This window comes from Pleurodeles waltl, chromosome 7 (genome assembly GCF_031143425.1).
Source record: "Pleurodeles waltl isolate 20211129_DDA chromosome 7, aPleWal1.hap1.20221129, whole genome shotgun sequence".
In the NCBI taxonomy this organism is placed as follows: domain Eukaryota; kingdom Metazoa; phylum Chordata; class Amphibia; order Caudata; family Salamandridae; genus Pleurodeles; species Pleurodeles waltl.
The window spans coordinates 1,349,109,639-1,349,125,355 of NC_090446.1; the positions used below are offsets into that span (position 1 = coordinate 1,349,109,639).

The window sequence follows — 15,717 nt, forward strand, 5'->3', positions numbered from 1 at the left end:
GAATTGCTGTATACCTGGTATAGAATGAAAACGCACTGCAGGGTGCAGCTCATTTATTGGCGCTGGGTACCTAGGGTTCTTGGTGAACCTACAAGCCTTATATATATCCCCGCAACCAGAGGAGTCCAGCAGACGTAACGGTATATTGCTTTAGAAAATCTGACATTGCAGGAAAAAGTTACAGAGTAAAACGTAGAGAAAAATTGATGTTTTTTTCACCTCAATTTCAATATTTTTCTTTTTCAGTTGTTATTTTTTGTAGGAAACCCTTGTAGGATCTACACAAATGACCCCTTGCTGAATTCAGAATTTGGTCTACTTTTCAGAAATGTTTAGGTTTCTGGGATCCAGCATTGGTGTCACGCCCATTTTTGTCACTGACTGGAAGGAGGCCGAAAGCACAACAAATTGTAAAAATGGGGTATGTCCCAGTAAAATGCCAAATTTGTGTTGAAAAATTGGGTTTTCTGATTCAAGTCTGCCTGTTCCTGAAAGCTGGGAAGCTGGTGATTTTAGCACCGCAAACCCTTTGTTGATGCCCTTTTCAGGGAAAAACCACAAGCCTTCTTCTGCAGCCACTTTTTCCCATTTTTTTGAGGAAAAAAACGGAATTTTCACTGTATTTTGGCTAATTTCTTGGCCTCCTTCAGGGGAACCCACAAAGTCTGGGTACCTCTAGAATCCCTAGGATGTTGGAAAAAAAAGGACGCAAATTTGGCTTGGCAAGCTTATGTGGACAAAAACTTATGAGGGTCTAAGCGCGAACTGCCCCAAATAGCCAAAAAAAGGCCTGGCACAGGAGGGGAAAAAGGCCTGGCAGCGAAGGGGTTAAACAGCACCAAAACAAATGAAGGAATACAAGAGGCACTCAAGAAATTGATACGTTGTTTGATTCTTAAAGAGCTGCACTAGCTACTGATCAAAGAGAATTTATGATTTAAGGGGCTTATGCTGGCCCACAGAGCTGTCCACCTGGCTGGTCCACGTTTGTGGCCAAAAGAATCACTCCCTATTCCTTGTGTTCCTCGGAGGCTATGTTGGCGGTAGTTTTGAGAAAAAAATGAGGTGGCACTTTCCTCTCATTTCTTGCTACGAGTGCATGGAATGCTCCCCCCTCTCTTTCTGGTGGTTTGATCTGGGATATCAATAACTTACCTTTGGTACAGGTGGTCAATTAGCTTTATTTTTTAGCACTGTGATACTCGTTGAGGAGCTGTGTGCGCAATAAAACCATTGAATGATTGAAGAAATCAACAACAATTTATAACAAGCATTTGCAATGCAATGCGTCTCGTGTTTGCTCGAGTTAGAGCTATTAGCGTTGCAAATTCCTAACTGGACTTTCCTTGCCACATAAATTGAAAATAAAAAGTAAAACAGTTGACATAACCAAGTCAATTCAAAGCGCCTTGACGACCATGAGCGCAAAGGAGAGACAAAAGGAAAAAGGTTCACCGGCAGTCAAACGTATCGGAAAACGTGCAATTATCCATTTAACAGGGTCAGTCCCCAAAGTGGGACAAACGTAAAGCAGTTACCAATGTCAAAGGATTTTTGGAAGGCAAGCCCACGAACAAGTTAAAGTGATGGGAGTGAGGTGGGTGTAGTTAAAAGCCCACAAAGATATCAACACGTTGAAAAAGCAGCGCTTGTGCGCTGCTGTGCTCAACCCAAAAATAGATTTTATTTTTAGGCATTTGTTTTCACCAAAAAGAAAAAAAATCCACTGGAGAGTTCCAGAGATAGAGTGTACAGGGCATGGCAAACAAGCACTTTTTACTTAGCCATGAACAAGCATTAGCAAATTCCACAAATTTGATATTTAGACACTTTTTCAAGAAAATCTCTGGATAAGTATCAATGCAGTTACTTTGTGTTATTTTAAGAGACTAAATCTAGCAGGGAGCTAATGAGGGGAACTAGCAAGATTCACAGAAATTCTTACCTCGAAGGCAGGAACAGCCTTCAGCAAGTTCCAGGCACTTTTATGCCTTGACTGTAGGTTCCCATTGAAGTGGTCCTGATGCAAGGGATACGGGATGCTGAATATGTTCACGGATGCTGTGGATGCGATGCAGTCGACGAGGGTCTCTCTGCAACTACTCTGTCCACTAAGCACATGTGGCGGTCCTGGCCACATGGTCGATGTCCCTCAAAGTTTTCCCAGTCCTGGCAGAAGTCAAGTTGCCACTGGATTACCTGATTTATGTATCACTGTCACAGCAGAATCATTCCTTGGACGATAACTTACCTTCTGGGCACCAAAGCTGCACTCCAATGACTCTCCTGGGTCCAGCAGGCTCTAGTGAAACCTAAAAATCAGGTCCTGGTCTCTGGTGCTGCACAGTGACAAGAAACGTCAGCTTGAAGATTTGGGCGATTCGCTCAAGCAGACTTCTTCAGCTGTTGCACAGTACGCAAATTGACCCTTGGGAGTCTCTTGCTTTGGCTGGACTCAAGACTTTCTCAATAAGAAGGACACAGCTGGCACAGTCCTTTCTCCTTTGGTAGTCACCAGGGTCAGAAGGTGCAATCCACACCGGTGCAGCCTCTGTTTGCCAGTTCCTCAGTCCAACAGGTCAGTCCTTCCAGTCCAGTTGAGAACTGCCAGGGGTGCCCTTTTATGCACAGAAAAAACGCTCAGGGTAGGATGCAGTTGATAGTCAATGGGCTACTTGGTTTCCTCCCACCTTCTGAGCAATTCATGCACAGTGTGGCACCTGGCTATCCCAAGATGCACCATCCTACCCACTTCCAATATGGCAGAACACTTATTTTGGTACCCAGAGCTCCCCAGAGGTGTGCCTTCCAAGGGGGTTGTATACCTCCCTGGAAAACTAGTCTGGCAACTGGTTTCCCCATCCCTGTTCCCTAGTGCCAGCCTGTCCACCTAGCGAATAGAGTAGCCTTTCTCCCAAGTGTTTCTAATACCTCTTCATTCCAGGTTTCTATTGTAACCTTTCCTGGGAGTCGTTAGCGTCTCCCCACAGAAATGGGAAAAAGCTGCCTCAGACACAAACCCCCAAGTGCAACTGTTAAGGGCAGAGGAGACTAAAGGCAACAAAGTGGCAACTTGGCTTGAGAATCAAGTCAGGCTTAACGTAACATGTTGCTTGATACCTTGGACTAAGTTTGGTTGCACCTTCAGGAGTTAGTACAGTTGAGGGGTCAGCGTGTAACACTGTGCCCGCTAATGGGGCGACCAAGTCTTTCCCCAGTGAAAACAACAGTTTCGTGTTTTTAGTATCAGGACATGTAAAATACATGTTCGGCCAATGAAATATGCTGCACCCTGCCTTACGGTTCAGTGGGCTCGCCACAGGTGTGACTTACACATACTGCAGGGGGAGGTTTGGCTTTCCAATTGCTTTAAATGGCAAAGCTGGGCTACCAGTTTGAAACTGCTCATCTAGTCTGCAGTCCTGGAGAGTGACCTAAATTACATGCCCTGGGTAGCCTTGGTACCACATACTGGGGACTTCTAGGTAAGTTAGCTTATGGCGACTGGGTATAAGCCAATTAAACAAACACGATTTAGACTCTAGGCACTGGTACTGATGTCTGGTTATCAGGCCACAGTGTACTCGGAGTAAAACAAAAATCAACAGCATCAGTCCAAAGACTAGTGGGTGATAATGTAAATAGACATTTCCTTACAATCACCTTTTGAATAGTACTCAGGCATCAGACTGGACCCAAAAATGTTTTGCATTACCTCTGTGCGCCAGTTTGTGGCTCCATGCTGACATCACTGAGCTATGGAAGGAATGTGCAACTTAGATGCCAACCCAGAGCCAATGTCAGTTGCTTTCAAGGCTGTCTGTGCTCGCAGATGGAGGGGCCAACAGCAAATTGGCTTTAAACATTGTCCAGATCTCTAAACTTGGGATCGTTTAAGGTGGAAAGGAGTCCAGGTAAGGTAGTTCAGAAAAGAGACGATAAGCAGTTGATGTGGAATCTGCAGTTAGATTCCTACCAGAAAGATAGTTACCAAAAGGTAAGTAACTTGTTTTTCTGACAGAAACCTTTAACCACAGATACCTCACATTTTCAATTAATATGAAATGTACCACCTCCCCCTGTGGTGGGTCTGAACTGGCTCAAAACAAAAAATCCTGCAGAATTGAGCAGGCAAAATGCCCATTTTAACAGATTAGGCTGTTCAGACAGTAGTCCTTCGCAAACATATGGACTGACGTGCATGTAACAGCCTGGCAAAAATATAAAACAGTATTAGCTTTGGCTCTGGCAGAATAAGCCTGCAAACGTTTTAGGGGCTAATTATTGTCCAACATGTAGCAGATCTTAATGCAGAGCACTCAATCACCAATAGATGGTCCCCTTCTTCACTACCTTGGCCCTTCTTCACTTCAAGATCCAGCCGATGGAGTCTCTCCTCCTCTTAGATTGGTGAGGTGGAGCAAAGAATGTTGGTAAAGTAACATTTTTTGGGAACTGGAAAGCAGTCTCTACTTTTGGAAAATAGGAAGCTTGGATTCTTAGGACCAGCTTGGCCAGGAAGAAGGCGGTGTATGGCAGGTTGATGAAGGTGTGCAGCTCACTCATGTCCTGCACCAAGGTTATGGAACAGGACATGAGGATGAGAAGCCATAGTGGGCAGCGGTACAAACGGAGTACCCATCAGGAAGGTAAAGACACTGTTAAGGTTCCACTGAGGCATGATAAAGGGAGAGGGTGAAAAAAAAGGTTGCTAACCCTTCCAAAAATGCATCACAACGGGTGATTTATACAAGGAGGGCCGATCCGGCATCCGCAAAGAGCAGATGGAGCTGACGGGTACTTTTTAACTGAGGCCAAAAGCAAGTCCTTGCTCAGCTAGGGACAACATAAAAAAAAAAAATACTTTGTATAACCTGGCTTGAAGTGGGCCAATGTGTCGAATACCACACCAAGTCAAACACTTGTCCCAACAACAGACAGATATTGATTTTGTTGAGGGACATCTGGCAGCCATAATTACATATACAACCTCAGGAGGGAGGTCTAATGCAGTCAGCAGTCGCTACTCAATCTCCAAGCATGGAGGTGAAGATGGTGCATGACCCTGCCCTCAGTGCTTAATTTGTGCTTGTTGTTTCCGGTGCTGAGCACCAGCACTTATTTTTGCGGGCCGGGGCTTATTCTTCTGCCTCAAGCATTTGCTGCAAGCTCTTGTAGCAAAAGACACATATGGGAAAGATGGAGAAAGAGAAAAGTGAAAAAACTTCACAAAGTTAGAAAGCAGAAAGCTGCGAGAGTGAGCCGGCGGTGCAGGGGGTGTCTGTAAATAGATTAAAGAGGCCCGTGATGCCTTCAGGGTTACTCTGCCTCGGTATTCCGTGCACGCACATTTAATTGCAGCAACCGCGTGTTTCAGAGGAGAGTTTTTAGCACCGGCACCTTTTTATTTACAAATTAAGCACTGCCTGCCCTGCAACAGAAGATCCTTTTGAAGCAGCAACCTGATCAGAGGGCAGATACGTAGGACTTCTGAATATCTACTTTCAATGCACAATCGCTGTTACTAAAATGGGCTGGGCCCTCTTGTTTCAGATCTTTTTTTAGAACTCTGATAGGAGAGATCGGTGGAAAGACTAAGGAGTTGCGAGTTCCACTCTCGGCACAAAGCATTTCAGAGAGACATCGTGGAAACTACACCATGTGTAATCAGATTTCGTAGATGTGAAGCCTAGACACTAGGATAATATCCACGACTTCAGTAGGGAGATCAAACACTAAACTGTTGCTGCTCCATCTCCATGCATGGAGGTGTAGATTGCACATGCCCCAGTGCAAGATCCTAACTTGCTGCTGCGACAGAAGATTGTCCTGAGAAGCAGCCTGATCATAAGAAAGATTCTCATGCTTGGGCCAGGTCGCCCTTGATCATTTTCAGAACTCTAGAGAGTAGATGTAGGAAGCTGGCCTGGTGAGTGGTGAATACCTATGGTATTATCACCTTATACGAGGTCCAGGTATCCCCTTATTAGTGAAGTGTAGGTAGTCTAGAAGCCAGGCTCTCTAGAGGTAGCTGTGAATGAGAAGTAAAGGCTTATCTAGGAGACATGCAAAGCTTATGCAATACTACTGTAGTCACACAGCACTCACACACATGAAAGAACCACACAGCGTTACAAAAATAAAAGGTACTTTATTTTAGTGACACAATTACTAAAATACTAGATAGGCAACTCTCCAATAGGAGGTACGTAAACACACTATTGTATGTACAGCAGCAATCAGAAATTGGCATAAAAAGCAATAGAAAACAGTAAAAAGCAATAGGCAATAGTGAAGGCCTAGGGTAAGACCAAACCATATACTAAAAAAAAATGGAATGCAAAGGTCCCAAGGTAGTGACCTATGTCCATTACACGTGTAAAATGGCATTCCCGCACTCACAAAGTCCAGGAAAATGGAGCTGGAGTTAGTTTGCCCACAAATACAGGTACCTGCACCCTGCCCTCTGGGCTCTGGGCTAGGAGGGCTTACCATAGAGGTGACTTACAGTCCCCTGGTGCAGTGACAAAGTGAAATGGTGCATGCACCTTTTCACACAGGCTGCAATGGCAGGCCTGCAGACATTTTACATGGGCTCCATGGGTGGCATAATACATGCTGCAGCCCATGGGGAATTCCTGGTTCCCAATGCCCTGGGTACTATATACTAGGGACTTATAAGGGGGCACCAGTATGCCAAATGTGGGGTGTCTGTGGTCCAAGCAACCAAGCTTAAAGGGAGATAGCACAGACACTGGGGTTCTGGTTAGCAGGATCCCAGTGAACACAACCAAAACATACTGATAACAGGCAAAAAGTGGGGGTAACCATGCTAAAACTTTTCTAAAGTCGAAGTGCTACGCTCCTACAGTCGAAGTAGAGGGGGAAAGGCATACAGGAGTCCTGCACTCCATTCTTGGTAGAGAAAGAGCTTTCTTAGGAACTTCAGTAAGCAAAAGTGCTAACGTTGTGCGTTCTTTGCAGTGGCAAAAACACTGAGCCAAGGCTTTCCTCATTCATGGAAGAGACCTTGCAGCATTTTCAGAATCAACTGTCATTCATAATCCACGAAGCGTTGCGGGCTGAGATCGCCCACTTTGGAGTTTAGAGATTTCAGTAGATGGTGCACTACCAGGAAAATCCAGAGTATTACAGCCATTTCCAGGAGTATAGCACCTCCAGGTATCACGTCCATGAGCACCCTCCACCCCACCCCATTTGTTGCAGATACACTTGATGGAGATGTTATTCATAATCACCTGCACCAGCTTCTGTTTGATGAATAGTAGAAATGCCTTCAATGCTAAGCAGATAGCCCACAGCTCCAGAAGGCTGACGTGGATCCAGGACTCCCTAGAAGACCAGATGCCTCTGATCTCCACCTATCCCAAATGGCCAACGCAGAAGCGAGGAGTTGGTCACCACTGTCGTGGTGGATTAGATCTCAGGTAGATGAGTTGCCTCTGACCCAATTGCAGTCCAGCAACAACGACAGAAGTCTACTGCAGTCTCCTGGAAAATCTAGACTTAATCGTAATGGTTCCCTTGATGCTGTGCTCCCTCTGAGCAATCAGGAAGGAACAAACACAAAACTGCATCATATCCAGAATGGCTCCAATGAAGGGGTGGCATCTGAAGCAGTGCGCTGTGGCTTCAGCATGTTTATATTGAACCCTCCAACAAATTGGGAGGTTTGCAGTAGCCTGGAGGTGGGTGACAACTGCCTGGGATGAGCCTGCCTTCAACAGCCAGTCGTCAAGGAACTCCTGACCTCCGAAGATGTGCTGCAACCACTGGCAACACTTATGAACACCCAAGGGGCATTGGGAAGCTCAAAATGCACCTGCCCCAGCGTGAACAGCAAATAGTGCTTGAAAGACCATAGGATGGGGGTGTGAAAATAAGTACCCTGCAAATCCAGTACTACCATCAAGTTTCCAGGGTTGAGGCCAGAGAATGTGTAGCTCCTCAGGGAGGCAGTAAGAGGGTGAAGGTCCACAATAGGACAAAGGCCTCTGTCCTTTGGCACCAGAAAGTAGCAGGAGCAACAACCAAGGTCTAGTTCTCATGCTGCTACCCTGTCCATGGCTCCTTTGTCCAGAAAAACCTGCACTTTCTGCTACAAGAGGGACAGGTGGTCCTCCGTCAGCTGTTCTGTGGATGGTAGAAGATATGGCAGGGAGACAAAAAAATTGAAGGTCGCAACCCTGTCATACAATCTGTAGGAATCCCTTGTCCAAAGAGAACACCTGCTTACCTTGCAGAAACAATCTGCCTCCAACAGGGGGCCATGTGTCTCGAAGGATGCACTAAAGAGGTTTTGAAGCTTCAGCTGCAAGTCTGGTGGAAAATGTGCTGCATGCTGCCCCTGTAGTCCATATGGTCTTTGTGTACCTCAGTCACAGCTATGAACAGGCTGTTGTGATTGTGGACATGCTGAACTTGGAGATAGTGGAAGCCCCAACCATAGCCACGAGGAGAGAAAACTATTATTGCAGCTGGCATGGCCCTACTATCCTTAAAGTGCTCAAGGGCCAAATCTGCCTCCTCTCCAAAAAGGAAAGTGCCATTGAAAGTGATATCAATTAAAGTAGACTGAACATTGCTGGAGACGCCAATAGATCTCCTCCAGGCATGCCTCCGGATAGCTACACTGTAGCCCATTCCCCTGCCTAGGCAATCTGTGAAGTCCAATTCACAGCAGACGGTAAATTTAGTTGCACTACAGCTTTGTTGGATAGTTTGCATAAGGACTGGCCACAAGCCATCAGGGATACAGGGTAAGACCTGTGAAATGCAGTCCCAAAGGTAGCAAGTATAACACCCTAAAAGGCAGCTTCTATTAATAGAGCATAGAGTCAAACTTGACGAAGAAGTAATGTACTTCCAAAAGGTTTCAATGTGCGTTGATTACCTACCCGGAGGAGTGGTGGAAAAGCATTAGAGTTGAGCTTGCTCACTGAGGACTGCATGACTAAGCTCTCAGGCATTGGAATGCAGTCAAAGTCTAGATCATCTGAAGCTCTGCGTTGATTTCATGCGATCTGTCTGTTCGTTGGTCCAAAACAAGGTGTTGCCAGGGCCTGAGAAGAGTGTCTGTGAGGGCTTCATTAAATGGAAGCACAAGCTTAGTATTTGTATACCAGGTTGAAGCACTACTGTAAGGACATTAGCCTTCACCTTTGGTAACTGGAGGTTGAGAACTTCGACCACCATTCACATGACCATTCTGAAGGAGACTCTTTCTTCCATGGAAAGGCCTGGAGGGGAAGGTAGCCCAGAGTCTTGCAAAGTGTCCAGTTCACTATCATCGTGAAAGTCCTCATAATAATTGACAACTGTACATGTCTGGGCAAATTCATTCACAGTATCGTAAGAATCAGTTCCAAATAAAGTATTTAGGGTTTCAGCCCTGTCTTGAGGCAAGGGTAGAGTGTCACAGTCTGATGGGGTTGCTCTGTTGTAGAGCCATCTTAGTAATGTCTGTGGGCACGTTATTTTAGCAACTAGGCCTGCTGCCTGTGCCCGTTAGCCTAGTTATTTTTCATTTTAATTTCATTTTCTTTTAGAAATGACCACGTGTGGTGATGTTTAATTTTCCTTTACCTTGCTGTTCTTTCGCCTAGGAAAGCATTTACATTTCTTAGCATGACATTCTTTCACTCTATGCTTTCTTCAAGGCTGCAATGAGATAGGATTGTTGGCACAAGTGGTACACGGCGTCTCTAACGTTTCATGCAAACATACATATTTTTACATGGGGACACTTTCTCAGAACACTAGCTGTTTTGTTATAAAAACATTTCTCTGTCCCATGCACGGTGGAGGGAGGTTCCAGCCAGATGACAATGACTTTATGCTGTCTGACTTCGTTACAGCTGCTTGCTGAGACTAACAGTTCCCCGGCCTATATGGGGATGGTGTCTCTATAGAAAACCCCCGCTACTGTCATAGTCTGGTATGAGGGATGTCTTCCCGTGGGATCCTGAAAGGTGGATTAGGACTTATCCTGCCGTGCTCTAACATAGAACATTAGTAGCATAGGTAGGAATCGTACATCTTGTATAGTGACATATGGTGGGACTTTTCTTGTGTATCACAGTTCTTGTCATCATATTGCTTCTAATATGTTTCATCATCCTAATCACTGCATTTCAGGTTATTTTATTAAAGACACAGCTGATTCAATAAATCTTACTAAACCATTCCCTACTTCTGTTTGTCTTTGCATGTGTGAGATGAATGTAACTGAGAGAAAAAGATGAGATCTAATCCACCACGATTTCCCTGAAGTCATAATGTCATGCGCCCGGTTGCCACAGATCACCACTGCTTGTGCAGAGATGAGGCACTGCTGACCGGGCGGAAACAGATTAGGCCAGCAGCTGTCATGTGGTGTGGGTTTGGACTCAGTTCCCCAAAATTCAGGTGATGCTGCTGCTAAATCCAGCGGCATCATTGGTACAATGAGAGCCAACAAGACAGCCCTAAGGCTGCAGTCCAAGTCCTCATTCAAGGTCAAAGCGGCTCCAGTGTCAGAAAGCAAAAATAGGGCGCACTCCGTTGTTAGGGCCGGTGCTTCATGATCTGGTATGAGTCTTGGCACCAGCACCAGAGTCAGAGTCAGCAACAAAGCCGGAGCAGGGTCCCTAGTGGTTCTATAGTGTCCAGCTGGTGCAGAGGGCGGACCTGCTGGGGGACTACCAAGAAGAGGCCAAGTCAAGTAAATTTTATTATGATACGGAACTCCTACGGAGGTCCACGTAACAAAAAATAATAAAAGACAAAACACACACTACACATTAAAATCCAACAAGCAACAATAATAATCCTATAAAGTAACATAAAAGTCACAAGATAAAAATAAAATGGACAACAGCAGCTATGTACATGCAATCACCAAAATATCAACACGCAAAACAAAAAATACAATTTACAAAATCACACAATAATAAAAGCAGTAAACACACACTTATTCACGACCACACAAAGGAAGGGAAGAAGCTATATCCTGTTAAGAGGCTAAAAATAACTTCTTTTTATAAGCCTCTATGAAGTGCAACAAGCATAGTGCAATATATAAAGTACAAATAGTGCCTGATACATACTTATAAGGGAAATCTCCACGTGCAAACTAACAAAGCAGCATACTTAACCAAGGTTAAAACACTGATAATTACATAATATTAATTACATAATATTACACAAATTCTTCACCAAATTGAATTATTCCAGAAGGACATTTCATAAGCTATAAGCACCACATCTACTACACCAAAGCCCCCAAAAGAAAATAATCATAACATGAGTCCTAAAAAATACTCAAAAAGAAAGCTTATTACATGTCATTTCAATCAGAGTAGATAAAACAAATTTGCGAGCCTCTGAAGCAGAAAGCACATTATATTTACTAAACATAGGCCTTAAAAATTGACGACGAGCCTCCGACAACCAAGGACACACAAATAACACTTGATTGAGGTCCTAGATATACAACTGGCACAGCTTATATATTCTATCCTTTTTTGGAACTTTATCCCAAATGCCAGTAACAACCCGTAAACGGATCAGATCCAATTTCAGCAGAAGAATCGTTTTCCGGTTCCCAAGGGGCGGAGGTTTGTTTCCTAGGTTATTCTTGAACACCACCTGATTATGCAGATTTGCTGGACTTAAGTCAATAGCTTCAAGTGGAGTCCCTCACTTGAGGTTCTGAGGTGCACCAGAGGGAGTGCCAAACAGCCACAGCATGGCTTCATGGAATTGTTTCATTTGCAGATAGCTCTCAAAACTCAAGTTGCTTCGATAAAAGGGTTGGATTAGGTTACAAAGGGTAATTGCTTCTGGAGCAAGCAGAGAGGCACATTAACACCTTTGCAACTTTTTTGGAGTTCAAGAGTGGTGCGAAGGGACAGAATGCAGCTTGGACTTTTCATGTTTTTTCTTCAACTTAGTCAAAGATTTTGACTGCGACGATGACAAGCCACAGGAACGATTTTGGGTGCAGGAATGGGACCTTGCTTTCAACCGTTTTTCAGTGTTTGGAGATGTAAAGCTCCGACTCACTGTCCCGGATTGCCTTGGGATTCATCAAGGTGTAGCCACTGCAGGCCATGGAGTTATGTTCCAATGCAAAGCACCACAGGTAAACCTGATGGGGATCTGTCTTGAGACAGTCCTACAACATTAAAACACTGTAGTCTTTGGAGTGGACAGTAGCATTCCACACACAATCTTCAAACAATCTGTAGGAGAAAAGAGTCTTGTGAAGAAGTGGCTCTTGATTCATGTTTGGTGGCAAACAAAGAGGAGCTGACATCAGTGTGCTTACGTGGTGCCTATATGCAGTTCTGTGCATCACTTCTAGAGCGGGACAAAATCAGTGCGGAACGGCAGAATGCTACCTAGCGGTGCGCAGAGGTTCTGCTGAAAAATGTCTAGTTCGAGTCTTGCATTCAAGGAATATTCAAAAGATGAGGAATCTTTGGTTAGAAGTATTTATCAGAATAGGTCCTCTTCTGCACCGCCATGCCCCACTTTGCCCCTAAATACACACAGAAGGAGCTGTTCTGCCAACCAACAGTTATTCATGTGATCAAATTTAAAACACAATGCTCTCTGGGTCTAGACGATAAAGCCTCTCCCCCCTCTTTTGAGGGATAAGGTGACACAAAAAGCTGGCAATGTGATCAGCTGGCAAACACGGAAGGATGTCACCCCTTTCAGAAGGAAGTCCACCTTGGATCTCGGCACTAAGTTATCTGGAATAAGGTGATATAAGTAGTACTGCTGACAGCAAATGTAACTAATTGACATGGCATGCTGATGTAATGTCAATATCAATGATGAGCACAGTTTTGAGTGTCAGGATCTTCAAGCAGTAACCGTGCAAAGGCACGAAGAGCACACACATCAAGAAAGACAAGACCAGATTGAGGTTCTACTGGGGCATCATCAATGGCTTGGGGGAAACATGTGTCAAAACTCTTATAAAATGCATTACAACTGGTGATTTGAACAAAGACAGATGGCCTGGCAGATGCCGAAAAGCCAACAAGGCTGACAATTAACTCTTGTACTAAAAACTGAAACGCCCTTCTGGGCAAACAAAAGTGGAAAACAAAAGAACTTAATAAAGTCTAATCTGCAAGGGGTTGGTATTCTAGGCACCACACCAGTCAAAATACCTTTTCAAGCATCCGAGAAGGACTTACTCGAAGGACGTCTGGCAACAAGGATGACACCCATCACTTAGGTGGGAAGGTCTAACATTTGAATAACATCACTCAATCTCCACACAGAGGTGTAAGTTGTGGAAACTCGGATGCAGGACCCTGCCCTGTTGCTGAGACTTGAGGTCCTCTAGAGATGGAAGCCTGATCGGAGGGGAAAAGCGCAAGCTCAGAAGCTCCAGGAACCACACTCACCTGGCCAAGTGCAGGAACATCAAGAAGTCTTGGGCCGAGGTTTTCTTCTACCCGAGGCACGAGAGAGAGTTGCGGGTAAACATACATAACTCCTAGAGTCCATTCTAGTTAAAGTTGTTCCCAACAAAAGCCTTGGAGATAATTCCAGTGCGCAAAATCACTGGCATTGCATTCTCAGGGTGGTGAATAGATCCACTCATGGCTATCGCCTAAAAACGCCCTGCACCACTTCAGGGCGGAGACACCACTTGAGATCTGCCAGATGACTCCTGTTCTGCTCATCTGTTCTGGAAATCAAGGACTCTGCTAGGTGGCTGCTGACCAGAAAGGTGTTCTGTTGGTCCAGCCACTTCTGGAGAAGTAGAGCCTCCTAGCATAAGACCCAGGACCCCACTCCATCCTTTTTGTTGCAATACCACATGGCGGCAGTGTGGTCCACTAGGACCATTATCAACCTCCCTTTGATGGAGGGCAGGAAGGACTTCAGGAGTGAACAAATTGCTTGCAACTCCTGGTTTTGGAGCCCACTTTCTACACAAGACCAGGGGCCTCTGATCCCTGCATCCCCTAGGTGATGCCCCAAACCAGCAAAAATGTCTGTGCCTCTATTTTGAGCTCTAGTTAGGGGTGTATAAGCAGTCTACTGAGAAATCAGTATAGTGCTGGGGAGCCAACCATGACCTGGGCCCTGAGAAGCAAAGGAAGGGCCCATATGCACCATCTGGCATACGGGTTAAAGAGGATGAGACCTAGACAACAGCCATCCTCACTGAGACACACAACTGACCCCAAGAACATCATGATCATATCCAAAATATCCAGGACTCTCTGTGAATGTCACTGTGCCAAGTACAGGCCCAAAGAATAAGATCCTCTGCAAAGGGGTAAGGTGTGACTTTGGCATTTTGACAGAAAAGTCACATTTCAAGTGGCTGGCAGTCATCTCAATGTAGTCCACTACAAGTCAGTCATAGAGGTACAGGGGGTACATGCGTTCCAGACCTTCAAAGATGGACAGTCACCACAGCCATTGCTTTAGTAAATAACCGAGGGCCGACGCAAGGCTGAAGGGGCACACAGTGAACTGAAAGAGCTCTTGGCCCACCCTGACCTATGGGACTGCAGGATGGGTATACGAAAATACATACACTGCAAGTCCAAGGACACCATCCAGTCTCTCTGATCCAGAGCAGACAGATCCTGAGCCAATATGAGAATCTTGAATTTATACTTCCATAAGAAGGTATTTAGCGGGTCAAGGTCCAGAATTGGCATGAGGCCCCTTTTCTTTTTTTGGGATGAAAAAATAGCAGGTATACCATTGCTCACCTTTCCCAGAGTCCAGTACAAACTTGATAGCAACTTTGGAGAAGTACATCCTACAGCAGGATTTGCAAGTGCATTCTGGTGTGGGTGGTAAATATGAGGGGTGGGGAGGAGAGTAAATGAAGGATAGAGTAAATGTAGGGAAGCCCACTGAACTATACAGAAGAATATTTTGTCTGATGTAATAGATCTACAGTAGGGAATGACATGTTGAAATCTACAAAACAATTTCCCGACCAGTAAGTTACTATAGAGGACAGGCCTGTAGCTGGAGGTAGCTATCCCAAGCAGTGGTGCAGCAATAAATCCTTACAGGGCCCATGACAAGAAGATGTCGGCATTCCACCCCCATCTGCTGGTCATGTGCCCTATAAGGACTTCTTACACTTCTTCCTAGACTGACTTGCCATAAAACTTTCAGCAGGAAGGGAGGGTCATGGCCGGAGCTCATGCGCCACAGACATACCTACGAGGGTCAGTGACATTGCCTTCCTGCAGCCTCAACATAGCTTCAATACGGTTTCCAAAGAGCACATTGTTCCCTGGTTTACGGAGCAAAGTTTTTCTAGTTATCACAAGAACAAAGACTTTCAGGGCAGAGCGCCGGATCTGCATTGAAGGGTATAGTAAGAAAGGAAAATAAGTTGGTGCATAGGGCTAGCCCTTAATGTGGCTCCGTTCAGTCACTTCCATGGTGGTATGAAGACACCAATGAGCAACTGCTGTTTCCTGGCACACAGGAGCATTGCTGGAAATTCTCCACATCCAGTCTGGCACCTGGGGATATTCTGCAGTTAGAAGTAGCCATAAGATTGTGTGCCCACAATATCAATACTATATTATGGCAGACTGGATACAAATGCTTGAGACGTGTCCTCAAGTGGCCTTATTTGGCAAAAAGGTTTTGACTGTCTTTCCAGATGTTTGAGGAGACAACCGGAACCCTCGGTTGACATAGTAATAT

At 45.1% G+C, this 15,717-nt stretch overlaps 1 protein-coding gene across 4 annotated transcripts in view; it reads right to left on the bottom strand.

Moving 5' to 3' along the window:
* PPP6R1 (protein phosphatase 6 regulatory subunit 1) overlaps positions 1 to 15,717 on the bottom strand; it is a 745,577-nt gene that overhangs the window by 393,785 nt on the left and 336,075 nt on the right. The gene's annotated exons all lie outside the window — the stretch shown is intronic.